Source organism: Colius striatus, chromosome 6 (assembly GCF_028858725.1).
Source record: "Colius striatus isolate bColStr4 chromosome 6, bColStr4.1.hap1, whole genome shotgun sequence".
Taxonomy (NCBI): Eukaryota; Metazoa; Chordata; class Aves; order Coliiformes; family Coliidae; genus Colius; species Colius striatus.
In genome coordinates this window covers 3,930,498-3,952,614 of record NC_084764.1, presented here as the reverse complement: position 1 = coordinate 3,952,614, position 22,117 = coordinate 3,930,498, and the positions used below count along the sequence as shown (strand labels likewise).

Sequence of the window (22,117 nt, the reverse complement as noted above, 5' to 3'; positions counted from 1 at the left end):
TGTATAAAGAGAAGTCTTTATGGTCCTTGGCTGTGGATACTAAAACTTTCCACTAAAAGTTGGAAAATTAATATTTCTGACTGCTGCTTGGCTGCTGGATGACCTTGAGGAGCTCCTTTTCTTGGCTTGATTTTGCTTTCTTTGTGTTTGGTTTAATGATATTTACCTTATCTGCAAAGCTCTTGGAACCCTTATCAGTGGAAAGCTTCCTAACAGCGGCATGTTCTTTATGGTGCCTTCTCTGGTTTCCTTGACAAATACCTTTAAAATTCCAAATACAGAAATCAATCGAAATGCCAGCTCAGTCTTTCATTTCTTTTAACAGCAGTCAAGTGGGTTGAAATTACACGGAGGGGAGGAGAAGGAGTGAGCTTTCAGGTTGTGAATTTGAGAACTCTTTGCTGAATTTGCTCTTTATCCTTCCCCTTAACAGTGTTTTCTGCTGTAAACACAGTAGAAGTTCTTTGCTTGGCAGCTGTAACTACTTCCACAGTGGAAACTCCTGGCTTTCTCCTAGAGTTTAGCCATGCTAGAAAGCTTGGCTGAAAAACAAGCAATAGGACAACTTTTCTGAAGAGAAACACAGACTTTTAGAAAAGGAATATTAGGTATCAAAAAGGGTGGGTCACTACTTCATGTAAGGGAGAAAAAAGTGGACTCTGTTTGCATTTGTTGTTGATTTTCTCCATTTCAAACTTAAGTATTTACATTCCTTCCTTTAAAGGGCTTATTGTTGTTGGGAGTAACACCCAAGTTCATATTTTCATGGTTGTGCTCTAAATTCCTTGATGTTTTGCTCTGGTTAGTTCAGGACTAGACAAAAGCGTTAGTTCATAGATGAGAAGCTTTATCAACTACCAGTATCTTGGGATAGGTATCTCACAGGATATGCAGGTATATGAAAGGTAAACATGAAGCCATTTATGTGCTATTACAGTCATACACTATGTGGCTAGAATAACTGGCTTCAGTTTGAAAGTGTGTAAACCCTGATGGTTGCAAATAGCCATGAAAAGGTACAGCTTTCTGCACTGAAATGATGTTCTGAACCTCAGAAGAAGCCTTTTCAGGTTAAATGAATTTCAATAACATTTTGTTCCATTACCTCTTCTGAGAGAAATGTTAAAGAATTACAGCAATTGACTCCTGTTGACAGGGCAGCAAAGTAGTTAATGAATTAAATGCAATGTTACTAATTTTGATTGATACTGTATAATTACAGTGTCAAAGGTATTTGAATTTGTATCAGGCTGTAAATGTGCATCAGACTTCTAGTTTATCCTTGATGAGAGGGAAAAATCTAACACACAAAATGAGAAAACCCTGACACATCTCGCCCCTCACCCTGAGCTGAGTCTCCCTTCATGGAAGAACTGAAGTATAACTCAATTTCAGATCTCTCTTTCTGTACTGCTTATTCTGCAAAAAATACATGAGAAGGTGAAAAGGTTTCACTGGTTCAGCTTTCTTCACCCTTAGTAGCATATCTCTGAGAAATTCGTGAAGGTCTTAGTGTCTGAAAAGCAAAAGGTAAATATTCTTCCTGAGTTCTGATGTCAGCAGCAGCTCCCTGACAGCCTTCCTTGCTCTTCTAGGTTTTTTTTCCTTTCCTGATAGCCTTATTAGAGATCTTAGAGCCTGAAGGTAAAAGGCAGCCTTCCAAAGTACCTTGAGCTGTTCTATTCTAAGAAGAAACAAAACTTCATTGTACCTTAAAAGTGAAATTTATGGAAGAATGCAAGAGATCAGATTATCGTGGCAGTGACTGTTGAAGCAAATGTTCTTTAGCTTGACAAGCCAAGCATGAAAGGATACGCTTGATTAGGATGCAAATTCTATGTATGAGATTCATTTGTTGTGTAATGTTTTCATGCATTTCTGGTTTATTAGAATTATATGTGTATTACTATGTAGAGAGGCTTTATTAATGTGTCAGCATTTGAGTATTCACCAGGGTGAAAGTCAAGATGGCTACCATTTCATTTAGTTTCTATGCTTTATTTTATAATGAACAGCTCATTTTCATGGAATAAGAAATTTCAATTCTTAATGCAGTTTATCCACCTTTTTTCTTTTCTGCACTTGCTTCACATCACCTTACTTCTTTCTTTGCTTCTGTGTTTTTCATCATTTCGTGTTGTTTCAGATCCTCCTTTTTTCCTACCACTGATGAGTTTTATACCTCCTTTTGATACTCATCCCTACCTGCCTTTCTGCCCCAGAAGAATTTGTGCCTCAGTGAGCTTCAAGAGCAACTGTCTTGTATTTTAAGAGTAATCTTAAGAGCTTAGCCATGATTTCTGATTTCTTGCTGCTTAAGTTTATGCAAGTCAGCTGGCTTGGTGCTTTTCAAGATCCTGCCTTACCTGTGCATGAGTAATAGCCATTAGTGCTTAATAATCATATATTTGAAAATATGTACAAAAATGGAATTTACTTTGTAGTGATGCAATTTATCAGTCTCTGGCATTCAGCATCTTCAGTGACAGCATACCTTTGGCTGGAGATGAAAGCTTTGGCTGGAGGTGGCTTTTCAGGAGTACTGCTCTGTAGGCTGTCCTCTGTTGTGGCAGTGTGCTGTGGGTGCAGGAATTCAGTCATCTGCTAGACATGGCTTTGAAACAGCAGCCCAAACACCCAAGGGAATTAGGTGCTCAAGTCCTATCTCCTCGTGACTAGGATTTGCAAAGTGGGTTGCAGGCTGTTGTCCCATGCCATGGGAGCAGCAGCATCTTCTTTTCCTTGCGGTGCGTCATCTCAAGTTAGAAGACGTTTATTGAGGAAACTTGTCCTGGGTGTCCTTATTCCTCTGCTGGTAATTACAGTAACAGCTAATTCATATACGTCAAGAGGCTTTTGTTTTTAATTATGAAGGGAAAGAGAGACCTATTAAGAATATTTTCATAAGTTTATGATGGCATGGGGACACTTTATAGATACTTCTTTATTTAGTAATTATAGTGCATATAGGTGGTGTCTTCCAAAAGAGAGCTGAGAAGAGTATTTTCCACTAATGCTTGTTCTTTTGAAAATCTGGATCAGTTAGAAGGCCTGGTTGCTCTTCCTGGGAGATGAGTGGCTGAAGACTAGGTAGGAAAGTGTGTTTTTTTTAAAGTGTTTGAAAAACATCTGAACTTGTTGTAGCTATTTTTCCACCAGTTTTGAGTACTGCTGGATTCTGCTGAGAGTAAATGCCAGTTATTCTTAGTGTTTCTAGAGAGCATTCTTTTCCCTTTTCCCTTTTTTCCTTGAAAAGGCTTTGGCTGTGATTTCAATACTTCCTAACCTTAGTAATTATGTAAGGCCTTAAAGCTTTAAACTGCGTTCTGCAGGTGACTGGCTGCTCTGCAAGAACAGCTTTTGCAGGATGCAGCAGAGAAGTGAAACATTCCCTGGGTAGGTGGTGGATTCTGAAATCAGGGGGATGAATCTGCAAGGATTCCTCATCTTACTTGTAGTACTGCATATTGCCATCTGGCACATAGCAAACAATCCTTTGAATTCTCTTCAAGGAGCACATTTTAGTTCTTCCAAGGGTGATGTAAGAAAATAGCCTTTTTCAGTAGAACCAAGTTTGTTCTTCCCTCCCTCCTTACGCCTACACCGATGTTTTTTCAGCTCAGCAAGTGTGTTTTTTCCTCACTCTCTTCGCTGTGTAGGCGGCCTTCCCAATCACAATTGAGTTTCAAAAGCTGTCTTCTACCCGCACCCCCCAAAGAAAACTTGCCTTTACACAGCAGGCCTATAATTGAACACCAAAGAAAAACGAGAGTTCTGGGTTAGAATTATGATGTATCTCACTAGTGCCTGAGTAGGTGAAAAATTCTACCCTAAAGAGGCAAGGACAATTTTTCTTGGCCAGAGGCCATTTGCTTGCTGCCCAAAGAACTTGCCAAAATGTCAGTAGCAATCATAAGCAGATCAATTTTAAACATTTCCTTGCTTCATTAGACTGAGTTAGAATTGAACTACTCCCCCAAAATTAGAACTTCATTGTACTTGAAAGAGGCAGACTCTGTTCACTGGTGTTATGAAAGCTGAAATGCAGTTCTTCCTAGACTGTTTACCTTATTTTGACCACGAGTGTAGTTCTCTCTGCCTTTTGGAAACTGCTTTTGCTGCACTTGGTGATTGATTTATTTTCTTTGTGTACTACAGCTCCTCTGATGATGATTCTCATTTTTCCAAGGCCTTAAATTCACACCATATTTTGTAAATAAGCCTAAACTCTACTTGCATTACAAAAAACCCCCACAAATCTGAAAGCTATATTTTTAATTGCTTAAAGGAAGAAAGAATAATTAGTTCCTTGGGCTCTGTTAATGTTGTCTGGCACCTCCTAAAGAACCTTGGTTGATGCTAAAGTTCTCAGATATTCATACTTTATTCAGCTCTGTGTAGAAAACTGTTGGGAGAGCACCAGTGGGTGATTTAATAATTTGCTTATCAACCTATCAACTTCAGAGGTTTCTATAATAAATAGTGCTTGTACCATGGTTTCATGTGCAGCTTACACTGTCATCCAGCTGAAAGCAGCTGTCTGCTTACCCTGTCCAATGCCTTTTCTGCACCATTTCAGCACAAGTGCTCACGTAGCTGTGTAGTGAACTAAACTGGGGAAAATCACATTTGGTAAATTATCTAGGTCTTCTCCTTATTTAGAGCTGTATTTTAATCTCTCTTTGATATGCTTCACCACGCATCTCTTCTAACTCCTGAGCTTAGTAGGAGTAGAGGGGGACAAAAATTCATTGGCAGTATGTGCTCTACCTCCAGCTTATGCCTCTGCAGACTTCTCAGGATTGCAGCATGAGTCTCCATGGTTACATCTGTTTGCCCAGTCTAATTTTAGAGGACTCCTAGCATCTACAGATGCGAGCATTTTGTAGCAGTAGGCAGAGGTCAGATGTTAAGGCTAATGATGAAATAATACAGATTTTATTACAGGACCTAGTAAATAGGAAGAACCAGCTTTGAAACTTTTTCTTTTCTTTGCTACTCTTGGGATTTCTTAGAGGTCTGCAGCAGTTGACTTAAACTCCTGCTTTCCCTTGTGTTTGACCTGTGTGATGTGTTGAGCAGTGAGGGAAGAAGTGTGCCACAGCACTGCTAAATGTCTCCTTTCAGGTGTAACCAAATGCTTGTTTAATCTCCAAATGTCTGGCAATATGTGTTCTGGCAGAAAATAACTTGATTTAGAGTAAGCATGACAAAACAAAGATTGAGTATAGTGAGAAACTTCTTGTGCAGACTCATGTGATTGTGTTGTCTGCAAAAACTTCATAAGTTCATGGTTTTATAAGTCTTCATTGTTGCTTCTGGCTTCTCCCGAGCACAATTTCCGCAGTAGCCTTTACCTTTGAAGATATCACCTGTTTGTTTCCCATTCAATTTTGTTCATACCCATGGTCTTTTCTGCTTCTAGGTTTCATCTGAAGCTGTTCATGAGAGTCACTGGGAGTTTTTGCTGAAGCTGCATGTGCCTGTCTTTTCAAGAATTTGGATAGGTAAGAGTGCATGCTTCACTTTTCTGTACCATCTGACAGTCACCCTTCGGAGTAGCTAGTGCTGGTTGTCACAAAATCGATGTTGGCTTTGTAACTGCTGATGGCATGTAGTGTTTGATGCAGCACAGAAGGGATGGACTCCAGCAGGATGGTTTACCCGGGTAGGCTGGCTGCCGACGAGTGCCAGACTGTATCCCAGTCTGTTGCTGAATGCCTCCTCTATGCGTGAGAGCTTTTTTCAGGAGGGAGATGCAAAGGAACAAGATGGCTACCCCCTCCCCCTTTTCTACAAGGTATTTGGAGAAGTGTTCATACAAGCCTGTTGGACTCTGTTCATGCTATGACAGAATGCCTGGTTTTGTCACATTTTCTAAAACACAGTAGTTCTTGTAGGTGGTTTCTTTTAATCGACTTGTGAAACTAAACTTGTGTTGTAAGGAAGAAAGGGATGGATATTGTGAATGTGCTTGATTCTTGAAAAAGACTAGCTTTTAGTATGTGATTTGTTTCACAGAGAAATACAACATGCTTCCAGTGAGTTTGAAAAGATGAAAAGGGTGCTTCAAGTGTGAGAAGTTGCAGTTCTGCCTGTGCAGCCTTGTCTTCTGCCTTGTGTCAAACACAAGTCCTTTGCAGGTGTGGAATGACCTGGTTCTAGAAGGTATTTCAAGAACATTGGAAAATTGCAGTGTGTGGATGAGTAATAGTGGTGTCAGTTTTGCAAAGATGGACAGGGATGGATTTGTTGTCTGATGGAGCAGCTTCCTGAATTGACTCAACATGTTGTGTAAGCCATAATACTGCCTGAAGGAAGGTTGACCAGAATACTTACTAGGGACTTGAGGGAGAACAACCTTGAGATCTGAGCTTAGGTCAGTTGAACCTGATTTGTAACCAGGCAGGGAAAGCACAACTCCCTCTACTGAAAAGATTTTAGTGATCTGTTTAGTAAGTGTTGAAAGCCATAGGTGTAGGATACGCAGAGGAAGTCTTGTTTGGAAGTGACAAGCAGTGTAACAAACATTGCTATTGAAGAAAAAGCCCTTGTAGCATCAGTTCCTCAGTCTGTGGCATGTCTCATTAGGCAACAACAGATTTCTTATTTGAGAGAATCTGCCCTGTAGTTATTGTTGCAGTTGTACTGAACAATGTTGTTCTCTCAAAAGTGTCAATTTAAATCTATTCTTCATAAATACTGTAAGCCAAGCTGTATTGTGTTGGCTGAGGACCTCTGAGGTTGGATTTATTGTAGCAACAAAACCTTTCCTTCAGAGCAATATATGTGTGTATATATAGAGAGGAAAAACGTTCATTTGTGAATCTAGGGGAGCCCTTGGGAAAGGCTGTCTTAATTATTTTATATTTCCCCTTGAATCATCTTACTTTTTCACTTGGAGCCATCTGCAATGTTGATTTTTATGTGCATTCATCATTGGGGCTGTCTGTGATACGTAGCTCTCAGTTACTCCATACCATGCAAAAGTTTAGTTTGGTTGATTTTTCAAAGCTTGTGGTTCCAAGAAGCACATTTTGATCCTAAACACTCAGTAACAAGGCATGGACAGTGAAAAGGGGCTCTCTTGAGTGACAAAGTAAAAGCAGTCCCTTAGCTATGAATTTAACTTAATAGTGGAAAATGAACAGTTTTTCCCTCTGCTATGTTTGGATTCCCCAGTTTAGGGTTCTTTGTCATATACTTTCCTTAAAGAATGTCCAAGTAATTCAACTAATTTTGCCAGTCATGGTGTCACCATGTTTTATCACTGAAATGCTTACTGAATATGGTAAGTTGCTTTTTATTATACACTTTATAATCATTCAGTTCCACTGTATTTATACATATTTATAGATAAACTGTATTTATACAAAGTTGTACTCATTTCACTAGTAACATTTCTGGTTGTTTATGAGCTTGTAAGCATATGGTCCTGTAGACCCAGTCTTGTTTACTGAAGTTCATGAACAGGATTTACAGTTGGGAATTAAACCTTTTAGTAAAAATACTCATGTTCACAGGTTGCTTTGTGAGAAATAGTAACATATGCCAGTAAAGCTCATTGCTGATCTTTCAAATATGGAATCTAACTGGATTTGTAGAGATACTTGGGTGCAAGACATTCAGCAGCATAAATTGAGTTTTGGTAGATTCCTTGCATTCTTCTAGTAATATTAATAGAATAAGACTTGTAAAGTTTGGCATGTAACTTAACCTGAGACTGTTTATTTCTCCTTGACCTGCACTTAAAGAGGAGGACTGGGTGGAGGGAAGAGGAAGTCACAGCCATTGTGCCTAAGTGGCTGATGTTGACCTTAAGTTACATTTTGTAGGACAGTGTTTAAAGCTGCAGGTTTTATCTGTTCTATTTCCTGTTGACAGGTTGAACCCCTGTGGCATCATTTATCACTGGTGGCAAGTCCTGGTTGCTTGAGGTGGGACTGGAGTGGGAAAAGTTTTGCCTCAGTGATCCTGACTCCTTCACAGGAAGGTATTTAAGAGTACATAGTGCTGCATTCCCTGTAGTGAGAGACAGCACCTGTATGGCTACTATTTCTCTGAATGACCAGGTGGAGATGTAGAGAATTGTGTTCCTTTACATTGGGCATGTTTTCATCTTTTTCCCCCAGAAATTTCCCCAAAGGTTTCTGTGACTAGGATTGTGTAGGCCTGTACTTCAAGCTGTTTCTTTGAGGAGCCTACAGAAAGTTAGGAAACCCTCTTGCAATTAGGGCATAGAGTCTGGGCCTCCTTATAAAGAAAGGAAGTTGCCTGAAAAATGCATGAATGTATTTTATGTGCATGCATATATATGTGCATGCATGCAGCTGACAGATAAAGGGAATAGCTGTATTAGATGCTCTCATTGATGCATGCTTGGTCTCCAGTTAGTAATTGCCTTCCACAATGTTTTTGTATTGTGGTATTACAACCGTAACTACACTTATTATCTTCAAATGGAAAAGAATTATAAAGTGCTTAATATGTTTTTACCTTGTTTTGTATTTAAAAGCAGTGTGGTGAATTACCAGAGGTTGGTATCTGATAGTTGGGAGATCATTTAATGTACTCCAGAATGCGAGAGTTGCAGTTGGGCCATTCAGCAAAACTGGATAATGCTCTTAAAGTATGTGCATTTTAATAGCAAATGTGTGTTCATGAGAAAAATCTCACCTGCACCTCATAGTGTATGAGACTGAAAGAATTCCATATTCAGAAACGTTAGTGTGTATGAGTGAGTGAGAAAAGCCTGGGTCCCATTAATTTTTGACTACCTTTAAGCTGGTGAGAATTTTAGGCTTTGATCCCTGTTCTCTTACTCTGGAATAACTGAAGACTTAGTGGTACAGTTTGTAACGATCCATCCTCTTTTCTGCTACGGGCACCTGGTGATGAGACAGGCCAAGAATGAGGGTAAATATGCTCTGTCTGCAAACTTCCTAATTCAGAATGGTTGGGCACACCCAAGTCAGCTTTAATGTAGCTAGCCTGGATTTAAAAAGATTGAAAGGATTTAGCAGGGTTTTAGCATAGCCTGTTTGAGACTGTCAGGGAGTCTGGGTGCTTAATCACTGCAATCCTATGTCCTGGAAATTGAGTGGGATCTGTAAAACTCACAGTATTGAGTTCTGTAGCTTAAATAAATGTGGAGAGCTGTTGGCAGATTAAATACATCTATTATTCTATGTATTATTTTCCCCCTAGTTTTAACTTTAAAATATGGAATGTAGTATAGGTTAAAACCAGTAACTATGTACATTGGTTAAGAATGATGGTGTCTTCTGTAGTTGATCCTGCTATATTATTATATTAATGGTTTAGTGGGCTTGGCAGTGTGAGGTCAGTGGCTGGACTCGATCTCAAAGGTCTTTTCTAACAGAAATGATTCTATGAATCTCTGCTTTGTTTGTCATCTGTAGAGGGAAGATGCTTGGTTCCTTTGTGAAGTGTTTTAAGAGCATCTGCAACTACTGCTGCTACTATGACTGCATTGACCATTAGATTTCTTAAATTCATGTTTCAGACACACCAAGGTGAAATAAAACATTTATTTGGAAGGCATTCAACTTCTAAGAAAACACTTCTGGGAATTTGGAAATGAGCAATTCTTAAATGAGTCCATCTATCTGAAAACAAAAGAAGCCTTGTTTCCAGCTTGAATTTGCTTAGGTGTATTTTCCAGTCAGTGGTGGTTTTTATATCTCTGCTTGATGAGAGATCAGAATCTTTCCCTTCTTTTGCTCTCTGGATTCTCCCTGTAGGCATCTTAATTTTTTTCTTCCAGTTGTTCAGCATCCTTCCTGAACCACAGAATCAAGAACTAATTGCAATTTCTTTGTGCTAAACAGAGCAACAGAACTGCTTTATGCTCCTGTTTTTAATTTCTATTTGTTTAAACATTCATGGATTGCATAAGATCAGCCACAACTGCATGTTGTGAGTTTGCTGTTGCATACACAGACTCAAGGAAGATAAACAGTAAATTGGACTAACACACAGAGCCTGTCACCTGTGAAGATCAGAGCTCACACTTTCCACTTGAGATCAGGCAAGATCAGCTTGCTTTTCAGTCTGATTGTATTCACTGCTGATGCATAATGCAAGACCACAACTTTACTCTGCTCCATTTGATGAAAGATAAAGACCAGTGTCTGCTAGACATTGTGATGCTAGCTTTACAGATCCTACCACTATGAAGCATTAGTCATGTCTTTTTATGTATATAACATAGCATATATGTGTATAATGTAGCATATAGCATAGCAATATAGACATCATAATGTGAATGGTGCTGTGTAAGTTTTGCACTATCTTAGAATACCAGGTCAGAAGGAGCCTCAAGGATCATCAGGTCCAACCTTTATTGGCAAAACCACAGTCTAGACAAGATGGCCCAGCACTTTGTCCAGACCAGCCTTGAAAGTACCTAGTGTTGGGAAATCTACCACTTCTCTGGACTGACTATTTGTTGATTGTTCTCATCGTGAAAAATTTTGCATTGCGTTCAATCAGAATCTCCCTGGAAGTAACTTGTATCCATTACCCCTTGTCTTTTCCATGTGACTCCATGGAAAAAAGGAAACTCTTGTCTTCTTTGTACCATTAGTAGGAATGCTATTAGTATATAGTGCTTCCTATTAATCTTAATCTGAATAGGTTTTTTAGCCTGCTGGTCTCTTTAGTCTTATGCCAATATAAATGTTAGATGAATTTATGTCATCAGTTACTGGTTAATTCCATCACTTCAGCGTGTGAAGGCTTGGTGTTATTAATACCTGGTTCTTCAGTACATTGAAACTGTGCTCTTTATTATCTTGCCCTTTAATACCAATAATATTGAATTTCATCAAGTCTCAGTTTTTTTTTTTTTAAACAAAGGATGCTTCTAATTTGCAGAAGTTAAAACCAATTTTTCTAACTCAACAAGGTAATTGAAAGCAAATTTGGCTTAATGTATGCTATTTTTACAGCAGTAAGCCAAATATCTTAATGTGTTTGAAATGCAGGCTCTACCATACCTCTGCAGCTCCAGGAGAAATAGAAAGTGGGAGGAGCAAGATTTCTCATTAAGTCTCAATAAGTTGAATTGTTTTATTGCTTTTGGGTATATGCAGACTTTACCAGATCATGGGAGGATGCTCTCCTTTGTCCATGTCAGTGTCTTGCCATTAATGAAGCTGAGTGTCTGAATCTGTCAACCAGTCTAGACTGCAGCAGTGCTGGCCTGGCCAGGATTCAGTATCTTTAGTTCCTCTGCTCTGTATACACACAAAATACATGTAGAAAGCTGCTTCCTCATGGTTTTTTGGCCAGCCTGTTTACTTGCTCCTGCAGACTTGGTATTCTTTGGAAGCTTCTTGTTGTGTAGCTGTGACACAAACTGCTGGAGAAGAGAACATTTCTTTTTTAGTTCATTTTTTTTCAACCCAGCCTTTTCAGTATTGCTGAATCATGGCTTCTAGTGACCTTGATTTCTTTTTGAGACTCTAACATCTTAGGGCAACAGCCACTGCTATTCTTGCTTCCTCACCCTACTGTGCTCTTGGTAATGTGTTTGTAAAGCCCTGTGGTGGTTTAACCTTGACTAGGTGCCGGGTTCTCACCAGAGCCACTCCATCACTCCCCCTCCTGAACTAGGCAGTGCAGAGAAAATATAACACAAGGCTTACAAGTTGAAGTGAAGACACAGAGATCATGTAGCAATTACCATCACAGGCACAACCGACTCAACTTGACAATAATTAGTTTGACTTAAAACAGAGTAGTCTAGAGAAATAGAAACTGAATCTAAAAACACCTTCCCCCAGCCCTCCCTTCTTCTCAGGTCTCTACCTCCTTCACCCCAGTGATGCAGAGGAACGGGGAATGAGGGTCAGTTCATTACAGATGGTCTCTGCCACTGTTTCCAATCAGGAGGAGGATTCCTTTACACTTCCTCTTCTCTAGCATGGGGTCCCTTTCATGGGAGACAGTTCTCCACACTCCAATGTGGGTCCTTCCCCTAGCCTACAGTTCTTTACAAACAGATCCAACATGGGTCTCATCATGGGAGGAACAGTCCTTCAGCAATGAACTGTTCCTTTGTGGGTCCCTCATGAAGTCACAAGCCCTGCCAGCAAACCTGGTTTAGCCCTTCACTACGAGAAGGACACTGAGGGGCTGGAGCGTGTCCAGAAATGGGCAATGGAGCTGGGGAAGGGGCTGGAGCACAAGTGTGATGGGGAGCAGCTGAGGGAGCTGGGGGTGTTTAGTGTGGAGAAGAGGAGGCTGAGGGGAGACATCACTCTCTACAACTATGTAAAGGGAAGCTGTAGTGAGGTGGGGATCAATCTCTTCTCTATGGCAATGAATGATAGGACACAAGGAAATGAGCTTCAAGTTGCACCAGGGTAGATTTCAAGTAGACATGAGGAAGAAGTTTGTTAACAAGAGGGTAACAATGCTTAATAGCATTGGAATGCACTGCCCAGGGAGGTGGTGGGAGTCACAATCCCTAGAGATATTCAAAAGACTCATCTATGAGGTGCTGAGGGATATGGTTTAGTTCAGTAATGGGCTTGGCAGGATGAAATGAGTGGTTGGACTCAATCTTAAAGGTCCTTTCCAATGGTAATGATTCTGTGATTGGCTAGTGGTGGGTCTGTCTTGGGTGTTGGCTCTAGCAGATACAGGTGAAGTTGCTAGAAGTTTTTCACAGAAGCCACCTCTTTAGCCTGCCTGCTACCAAAACCTTGTCATGTAACCTGCTACAAGCCCACAGCCCAGAGATGCAGTGTGTGTATGTAGCAGCGTGGATACCATCTTTCAGGATATGAGGAAGCACTGAACAGCCGTTGCTTAAGTGCCAAGTGAAGTTTAATATCTCTCTATTTTTTCTTCGTTTTCTTACTCTGTCCTCTTTTTTTCATGTATTTACTGCTTTTAGGTGTGTGTTTTCTTCGGCATAACTTTCTCTTTTCATTCCTCTTTTCCTCCTCCCTTCTAGCACCTGTGGTAGAGCTCTTTGCAGAGGCTGGCTGAGGAGAAAAGTTTCAGTTGAGAACCAACTCACCCTTCTTTCCTCAGAGAAAGGTTAACTGCTGCTTTAGCCTCTCTTCCTCTGGAAAAAAGTTGCTCTTGGGAGGGGCTTGTTTGGAAAGAAGATGAACTGCAAAATGACTGGGGCCTAAGTACTTTCCCACGTGGGATTAATTTAGAATCAGAAGTATAGGGCATTCTTTAAACATGCTCGGTGCTAAGGGAGTCGAGACACAGACATGTGTTCCTTGCAAATCTTTGCTCCTTGCATCTGTCCTTGACTATAAAGGGAAGCACAGGTAGATGTGTTACAACTTGAGAGAGCAGAGCAGGTAAAGGTAGTGGCTATTTAATATTTTTGCTGAGGAATTTTGTGGGCCACCAGCTCTCCTTGGATTATTCTGAAAAGCTGTTGTCATTTCCTCATTAGTAAAGGCTAATAGGGTTTTTAATGTTTTCTTTCCTTACAATTGCTTGGATATAGAATGGAATGTTGAAGCTCATGACCATTTTTGTAGATACTGGGAAGATATTCAAAAGAACAGGCTAAATATTTGGATATGTTGGATGCATTTTCTCATACATTAACATCTTAACTGTTATCTTTCCTCTAGAAAACTTATGTTACAGTGCACTTATTGTATGTGGTCAAATCCAAGTACGTAGCCTAGTGGCTCTGCCTCTGACAGAGCACAGCAGCAAATGGAAATGGAGGAACATGGGACAGATTTGTAGCTGTAGGCTTAACATCTGGTGACTTTTAAGCTTAGGACTTTCTGAATCAGGAAATCCAGTAACTTTTGCTCTTCGTTGCCCTTCTCTTATCCTTTCTAATTCTTCTGTAGCCTTTTTTAATTGGGAAGAGCAGAGTTGCATTTGGTACTGAAGGTGTAAAATTTATACAGTTGTATGATAAAGAACCAGTGTTAGTTTCAGAAGAATTAACACTGTCTGTGGGTGGGTGGTGCTGTTGTGGGCTGCTTTTTTTTGGTGAGCGTTGGATTATGAATTGATGCATACAGATATCTTCATAGTCTTCAATGTGGTGAATTCTCCAAGGCATTGAGAAATAACAGGTACTATTGTGAATGGGTCTGCTTACAATATTTCATTATCTTGTTTGGTTCAATCGTCTAACAGTGGGTGCTTCAGAGCTGTAAATCATTGCAGCATGTAAAATGTTCCAGGGCTTGGGCCCATGTTGTTGTGGATAGGACTTAAACTTTCCTGTACTTACCCCAGACGAATAATACCTCTGCTGACATGTCCAAAGGCATTTTTATTACCTATTTTTATGGTTACCCTGTGTTTACCAAATAATACAGCTCTTCATTTTTGTGGGATAGCTATGCTGTTAGATACATTCAATCTGTAGGGGCCCCCAGCCATGAATAAAATGATCTTGGTGCTCTAAGGATGCTTCTGGAGTTCTTCGTCTACAGAGCAAAGAAGATTGTGGCTGACCTTCTAATGTTTTTATATAATCAGGATTTAATCTGTTTTCCAATTTTGCCTATTAAATGAACACGGGGATTTAGCCTTTCCTTCAAATGAGTGAATTCTGAAGCAAATCAATGTAAGAAACCTTTTGAGACCCTTAGAGCTTTACTGTGGATGTGAGAAATTGCAAGAGTGTATTAATACATTCTGGTATGGAAGGTGTCAACAGATATCACCATCATATAGAATTTTAAGGTGCTACAAAAGCTGTTTTACTCTTTTATAACCCAAGGACTACAGTTACTGGGTTTGTTTTTTTTCTTGACAGACTGATTTTTTTGGCCATAACTTACTATGTCAAAAATGTGAGAAGTTTTCTTCCTTGTCCTTTGGTAAGTCATAGAGAGTGGACACCTTTCTCTTCCCTTTTTCAAATAGAACCAATCCTTTGAGGCTATAGTTTGGGCTTGGTGCTCCAGCTATGAGCCTTATAGATACTGCTGCCTGTTGTGTCATCTCAACTGCAAATACAGTTTACTTGTAAACCAGTTTTACTCTGTGTTAATATCTATGCAGTGATTGTGCTCCAGTTCTAAAGGGAGCAGTGAGGCATTTGGATTGTCAGTACAGCTCAGGATCACCCTGATCGTGGCCAACATGAATTAACATATTTCCTTCTTTCATGCCTCTTATTTCAACTGATCTGTCCAGGCATCAAACATATTTTTCACCTCTTTCTTATTTAATCTGCATTTTAACAGTTTAGCTTTGTGGCTTACAGAAGTAGCCTGATTGTGTTCAAATGGACCAGACCTGCAATTTCAGGTGCAAGGTGTTTGAAAAGTAGTTTTTGTAACTATAGAGAAAGTACAGAGTACTTCTGACAAGGAATTGCAGAACTCCTTACTAGAGCTGTGTTTACTAGTAGGTATTATTACAAATCAGAAAAAGCTATGTCAGAATGTTTCTGCACTTTATGGTAGATCTAGGAGCATACCTGAGTACATAGGGTTTATTTTCAGTTTTATAATACCAAAATGGGAAGTATGTTAAAGCATAGAAGGCACAGAGATGTGACCTCAGATCTTATATGAAATACTATATTTTGTATTACACAAGATGATGATGTTTTAAAGTCAGATTCCTGGTTTGAGCAGCTGATGAGCTCATATATATATATTGGAGATACATACATACATATATATATATATACACATATATATATATAAAAGTATGTATGTATCTCCAATTCCCTGCCACCCTTTTTTCCCGCTTCTGTTTTTCTTTGCTGCTCAGAAATGGGGGAATTTCCTAACATTTTAAAATAGTGAGGAAAACACTGGAGATAATGTACTGCTAGGTAAATTTAAGCTTGTTTCTTTAAAGTATTGATTGTTGATTTTTAGTCTGGAGATTTAGTTCCTCTGGTTTGTTTTTGTTTGGTTTTTTTGTCTGACTTAGCTATTATATATTTAAAATAACAAAGACTTTATTTTGACAAGACAATATTTCTGAAGTGAGAGGCAGGCATCTATTGTAACTGGAAAAAACCCACAGAGATTTGTTTTACTTAGAAAGCAGCATTGCCGTTTCATGTTTTTTGGTGATGTCTTTGCAGTGTTAGTGCTACAGTGCAGAAGGTGCCAGTGTCTGTGAAAATCCATGCTGCTGTTAGTACTTCATTGCTGGTGCGGTTCAGTTACTGCCAGGCACACCTTGCTGTTCAGTCTTTACTTTGCAAAATGATAAGGGTTGCACATTGTCTTGTAGTTTTACAGTAGCTCTTCATTTACATGGTTAGGGAAACAGTAACCTTGCATTCCTGTGTTTTTCCATGTGGCTCTTTACCATGGAAGTATCTCACTTGCCATGCTGCTGACTTCTGTTCATCTCTAATTCAACTCTTACAGCCATTTAAGGATTTATGAGAGAGTAATTTTGTGAAATGTTCTTTCCTGCAAAGCAGCTGACTGTCCACATGCAAATGTATTTGTATTCTAGCATATATTCAGGATGAGAGTCCAGGATGTGTTATTTGACTTTGTAGACAGAGACAGTTCAAACCAGAAGAAAAAGAATAATTGGAAGATGCTTCCTTTTGCAGATGTCACAAAGGAGAACAAATAAAACGTGCTTTGATTTGTTCTGTTGTTGAGATTTTTGAAAGGGCAAGTTTGAGAAACCAACCAGTAATTTCTGTGCTGGATAGAAATACTCTTAACTACCTATATGTTGTTTTTTAAACCCACTTTAATGTCTTCTAGACTTTCCTAACAGCTTTTGATCCTGCTGATTTCTGTCAGTTTGATGGATAGATGCAAGTCTCAATGATATTAAGTTCCAGATAGTTTGTGCAGAGTGGTAGCTTGACAGGAGAGAGATTCAGTGTATTGCCCTGATGAAGTGTGCAGTGTGAGTTCTTAGGGAATGGAGCTAAAATTAAGTTGTGGGGATGGAAGATGCTTTGGAGCATAGGGCGTGAATCAATAAGAAAGGTAGTTTTGCTAGTCTTTGTTAGCCATGACAAACTGATATTGATTACCTTGTTTTTACTCTTACCCCATGTTGACTAAATAATTTGTCTCTGCTTGTAAAGTAGCATTGTTCTAGGATGATTGTGCAATTAGTATTTTTATCAATGGCAAATGTGCATCTGGAACATCTTGGAGATGCTTTGGTTATATAGGATGCTCTGTAACAAGAAAATAAAGTTCCCTCAAATTTTGGGAGCAAGAGTCAGATTGGATAAATAAAAGCACCTACAAAGAAATTGCAAATTGTATAGATTTGTCAGGTAGTAGGGAATATTTAGATAGATAGAAATACGCCTTCCCCATCTCTGTGTTATGCAGACCTGGTGCTTTTTAAACAAAAGCAACAGTTTTACTTGTCTTTAACAGTAACACGATGTTGTGAATTTACATGGGTCAGAGATTACTCTGAATGCAAGACAATGCTGTAAATTCCATTGTTAGTCAGGGAAAGTATTTTATTGTTATCAACTACATTCCATAAGTTTTTTTTCTTGAGTCACAGAATATTAAGGATTGGATGGGACCTCAAAAGATCAGTCCCTTTTATTCGTTAGAGGGTTTTTGTCATTTGTTTGATCAATATAATTAATGAATTAAGAGTATACAGGGTAATGATAGATCTGTTGTAACTAAGAAAGGAGAAACCTCAGCATCTTTTACCTTCATAACAGTACAATAAATATAAAATGTAATAGGCTGGTGTTTTGTGGTTGTCATATAAACCAGATGGTTCTTTCTTGTATTTGGACAGGTACTGGTGTTAGTAGTAAACTAACTTTTATGTGTTGGTGTGGAGTCTTAGGAAAAGTTAGCTTCTTTTTCAACCTCATTAACCAAAAGCAAACCCCAGTCCTATGGAGTTCTGTTGATGATACTGTGAGACCTCTGGTCAATCTTTGCCAGATTGAAATCCCTCATAATGACATAGGATTTATTTTCTAGACTTCAGGAGATCTTTAAGCAGCTGTTTATTCTGCCATGTAATTTTTCTTCTTTTCTTCTTTGTATTTTGTGGTGAAGAGGGTAGATTCTTAAACATTTACCTGATGATAAAAGGACTAAAATGGAAATGTTGGACCAGGAGCTGTGAGCTTGAAATGATACTGATGATGTGCCACAGATTAATAATACTACTGTATCTTTCAATCACTAATATCTCCGTATAAAGTGGGGGGTTTTGACTTTGAAAGACATTGAGGCTTCAACATTTTTTCTTATGCTTGGGAGTTGCTGACTGTGAAGACTTATTTGTGAGTAAAATTGGTGTAGAGCTAGTTAAGAGCTCACCACTGTTCCTTCACTCTCACAAGTTCCATGACAATAACAAAATGTAGCAGACAAATACTTTGAGAACTGTTTTCTGATGGAAAATGCTGTATTAGGAGAGAGATCAGCTTTCTGTAGGGCTATGATAACATCATCATAGTTCCCTATTTTCTGTAGCGTTTATCTCCCTTCAGATGTAATGGTGCTGCCTTGTTCAGGTGGATGTGGCAACCAGTGCTGGTAACTTGTTTTCTGTTACCATATTGTTACGTGTTTTTGTCCATACTGTTTGCCATATTCCTGGTATTTTCTCTGTGCAGATGTGAGGCAAGAGAGAGATGTTAAGAAGGTTTAGTTTTAAAACTTTACACCAAAGAGAGAATGGGGGTTGTTTTGAGTTCTGTTTCTGAAAATAGATGCTAGTGTGTCTGAAAACACTGCATTGTCTCATAGTGTCAGAGAAATGACACTTTTGGTACATGTGCCAGTGGCCACTGTCTTTCCCCTTGCAGTACTGCAGGTACTATTCCTGTGAGTGGAAGAGTTTCACATTCCTGCTTGTGGGAGTCTATTGGACCCAGACTTCATGGTCTAGTTTCACAGATGATTTAGAATAGTCCTGGAGATGTAATCAGAGTCTTGTTCCGTCTTTCAGCAAATATTTTTACATGATATATAAGGAGTCTTGGGTTTTCAAACTGCTTTTTTACTTTGGTGTGGCTTTCAGCTCTCTGAAGGAATAAATCTGCATAAATGTTTTAAAAGGAAAAGCAAAATGCTGTCCATTTCTAGATTTATGGCTATTGTAAGTATGTGTATTTGCCACTTGATTTGATCAACTGCTTCACTGAAACTAACTTATGTATGTGAATAAATTAACAATCTTTAAATTTCAGGCAGAAAGGAATGTTGATGAAGGAATTCAGGTGATGGTGGTGTAAAAGCTTAGCAAGAGTTGCTGAAAGTCTTGAATTCTTTAAAAGGCTAAAAGATGATATCGTACTTCAGTACATGTGATTCTGTGACACTTCTGCTGAGAGATGCCCTGAGTCTGTACTGATGTAAATACATCTTGGGTTTTGGTAAAGGATGAGTTGGAATGTTATTGCTGTTTCACAGGAAAGGTGAAAAAATCAGAACTACAATACACGTGTGCATGCAAAACTAGGTGAATTCTGAATTGTTTTATATTAAAGGTGTAAACACTTCATGTGACATCAGCTGGACTCGGAATGTAACTACTTTCTAAAAGGAAGAAACTTCCACATTGAAACTTGGTTTAAGGTTATGATTGCTTAGAGATGAATGGCCAAATTTGAAAAAGCAGTGGAATTAGTATGGATATCAGCATTAGTGTAGTATTTTTGGTAACTGCACTGATTAATTGTTTGTAGTATTTAATACTAGTTTTACAAGGAAACCAAGAAAACAGGAGACTGAGGTTGGAAGGAATTTTTCTATCTGATGACGTGAAGGGGATGAGAAATCCATTCATGTGCATTGGCACTTAAATCACAAAAATGAGTTGGTACATAAAGACCACTTTTTATTTTCATCTGCTGTAAATGCCTCTTGGAAAACCACACACATAGAACTGTATTAAGATGTTTTGTTTCCAGCTGCTGTCCATTTGTTTCCAGTAACCTCAGAACCATATTTTAGGACTTATTCCTTAGAATACCTAAGCATGATCTATGTGGTATTTCAAAGCTAGGCCAATGGCATCAAGTCGACTTGAAGTAATTCTTGTCAACACTGAGTTTGACTCTTATTTAGTCTTATGATCCAGTACAGCTCCCCAAGTTCTTTTCTGTTTTATTACTCTTTAGATAGCTAATTTTGCGTGTGTGGTTTATTACTTTAATTCTCTTTCAGACGTAAAGCATTCTGTTTTACTTTTCCCTGCATGGACTTTCATCCAATCATCTTTAGAACTCCTGATTTCCTAAGCTCCCATAGAAGCAGGATTGCCTCCTCCATATTCCTTACAATTCCTGCCCCCCAGTTGGGTGGCATTTGCAGATTCTTCAAGAAGGCTTTTGGTTGCTCACCCGAATTAGTAATGAAAATACTAAGTAAAACTTGCTGCAGGTCAAGTTCTAGCTGAGCCAACATGAAATGCTTTGTTTTCTATACTGAGCCACTGCCATAGTTCTCTGAAAGCAAATTTTCCAGTACTTGTGCTTATCTGCACTGATTATTTTTGATCTATGGTCTCTGGCTCATTTAAACAGTGTCAGGAGCATCATTTGCATAAGTGATACCTGCTGCTTCACTAAGACATTTACCCAAGAGAGAATATTATATTGGTTTGTAGCTTCCTGACTGTAATTTATCATTCTCCTCTAACTTCAGTTGGGTTTTTTTTACCCTCTTCTTTTTCCCCAGCAATATATGCAAATCTTCCAAATGACATTCTTTGTCATGCTGCTGCTTAAGTCATTTTCCACTACTAAATGTTAAAGGATGTGTACCCTGTCTCATGTGTCTCTGGATTCTACTGTATTCTCAAAGTAAATCAGTAATAGAAGTTATTTAGACTAATTATCTATATACTCTAGTACACATTATTTTAAGTGTCTGGATTAAACTGTGTGTTGATTTTTCTATTTTAAGACCATATTTTTTCAAGAAGAATGTATTTTGAGCTGACTTCCTTGCCGCTTCCTTCTGTGCCCTGGAGTACCAAGGTCCCTCAGAGTCTAGACCAGATTCTAAAACTGGCTGCTGATGCTATATGCCACCACAAGTTCAATTCTCTCTGTAGGCTTCAATGGCCTGGGTGAGATCCAGAGACAATGTGGGCTTTCCAAGCCAGCATGCTATTGAAAAGCCACTACTAATTAAATAATTCTTAATGAATTTAAGACCAATGTTGATGTGTTTTCAAAATTAAAAGATAACATTTCTCATTTCCTTGTGAGTGATTTGTAGCTCACCACCCCAAAACTGTCTTGCAGAGCTGTGCTGGACTGCTGTTTCACTCAGGAAGACTTGGAGGGAGTAACTAATTCTGTGTTGGTATTGCTAACCACCTATCTGCATGTATGATGACTTTCTGCAGTTCCTATCTGGGCAAGACTAGGACTCACTTAAAGGTTGTCTTGCCTGAGTCAGAACACTATAGAAGAGTGCAGAGAAGGAGATTCTTGGCTTGCAAAGACAAAAAGCCAGACACAAGTGGTGGATGTGACTACTCTTGTTGCACTGTATCTGGTATTTGAGCAGACTTGTTGTAACTTCAACAATATAGGGTACTGCTAGGTATCCTATAAATGTGCATTGTCATACAGATCTTGGGACTATCTGGCTGATGGGTCTCCTCCCTGTGATGATTGGGACTACTCAGTAAAGGACCAGGGTTCAGAATGTCTGTTCAAATAGCTGTAACACAACTACATATGCTTAAAGCTGAAGCCGTGGTGACTGGAGACTATCCAGAAATCTTTAATGGCTCTTTTCCTGAATGGCTGCTGTTTGATAGATTTCTTCTGTGAATTACTAAACCAGTATTGAACACCCTTTGCTGATGGTGTTGTCAATTAACATGACTCAAAGACCTCACTAAAAACGTCTGCTCCAAGGTGCTGTATCTCTTCATTTAGTTCTTTGAAATAGTGGTAAAATCAAGACAGTGAAGAGCAACAAAAGACAAACAGATGCAAATTCAATCTGATTTAGTATTTGTTTCCATGTAGTTTTTCTGATAACTTGATGCATGGGCTTCTGTTTAATGTTATGTCTGGGAAGCCATTTGAAGTGCAAAACAAGTAGAAAATAATTCCAAATGGCTGGAGGACTGGAAATGTAGATGTTCAGCAAAGTTTTCTGTTAGTTTGGCTTTTTTAACTGGAAAG

At 38.9% G+C, this 22,117-nt stretch overlaps 1 protein-coding gene across 7 annotated transcripts in view; it reads left to right on the top strand.

Annotated features, from left to right (window-relative positions):
- SIPA1L1 (signal induced proliferation associated 1 like 1) overlaps nucleotides 1-22,117 on the top strand; it is a 195,462-nt gene that overhangs the window by 58,637 nt on the left and 114,708 nt on the right. For 5 of the 7 annotated variants that reach the window (XM_061997556.1, XM_061997560.1, XM_061997554.1 and 2 more), the window contains exon 3: nucleotides 5,426-5,507. The gene's annotated coding sequence lies outside the window, so the exon portion shown is untranslated. Of the gene's footprint in view, nucleotides 1-5,425; nucleotides 5,508-7,884; nucleotides 7,994-22,117 lie in introns of all 7 variants that reach the window. The other 2 variants (XM_061997557.1, XM_061997555.1) reach the window with 1 other exon arrangement.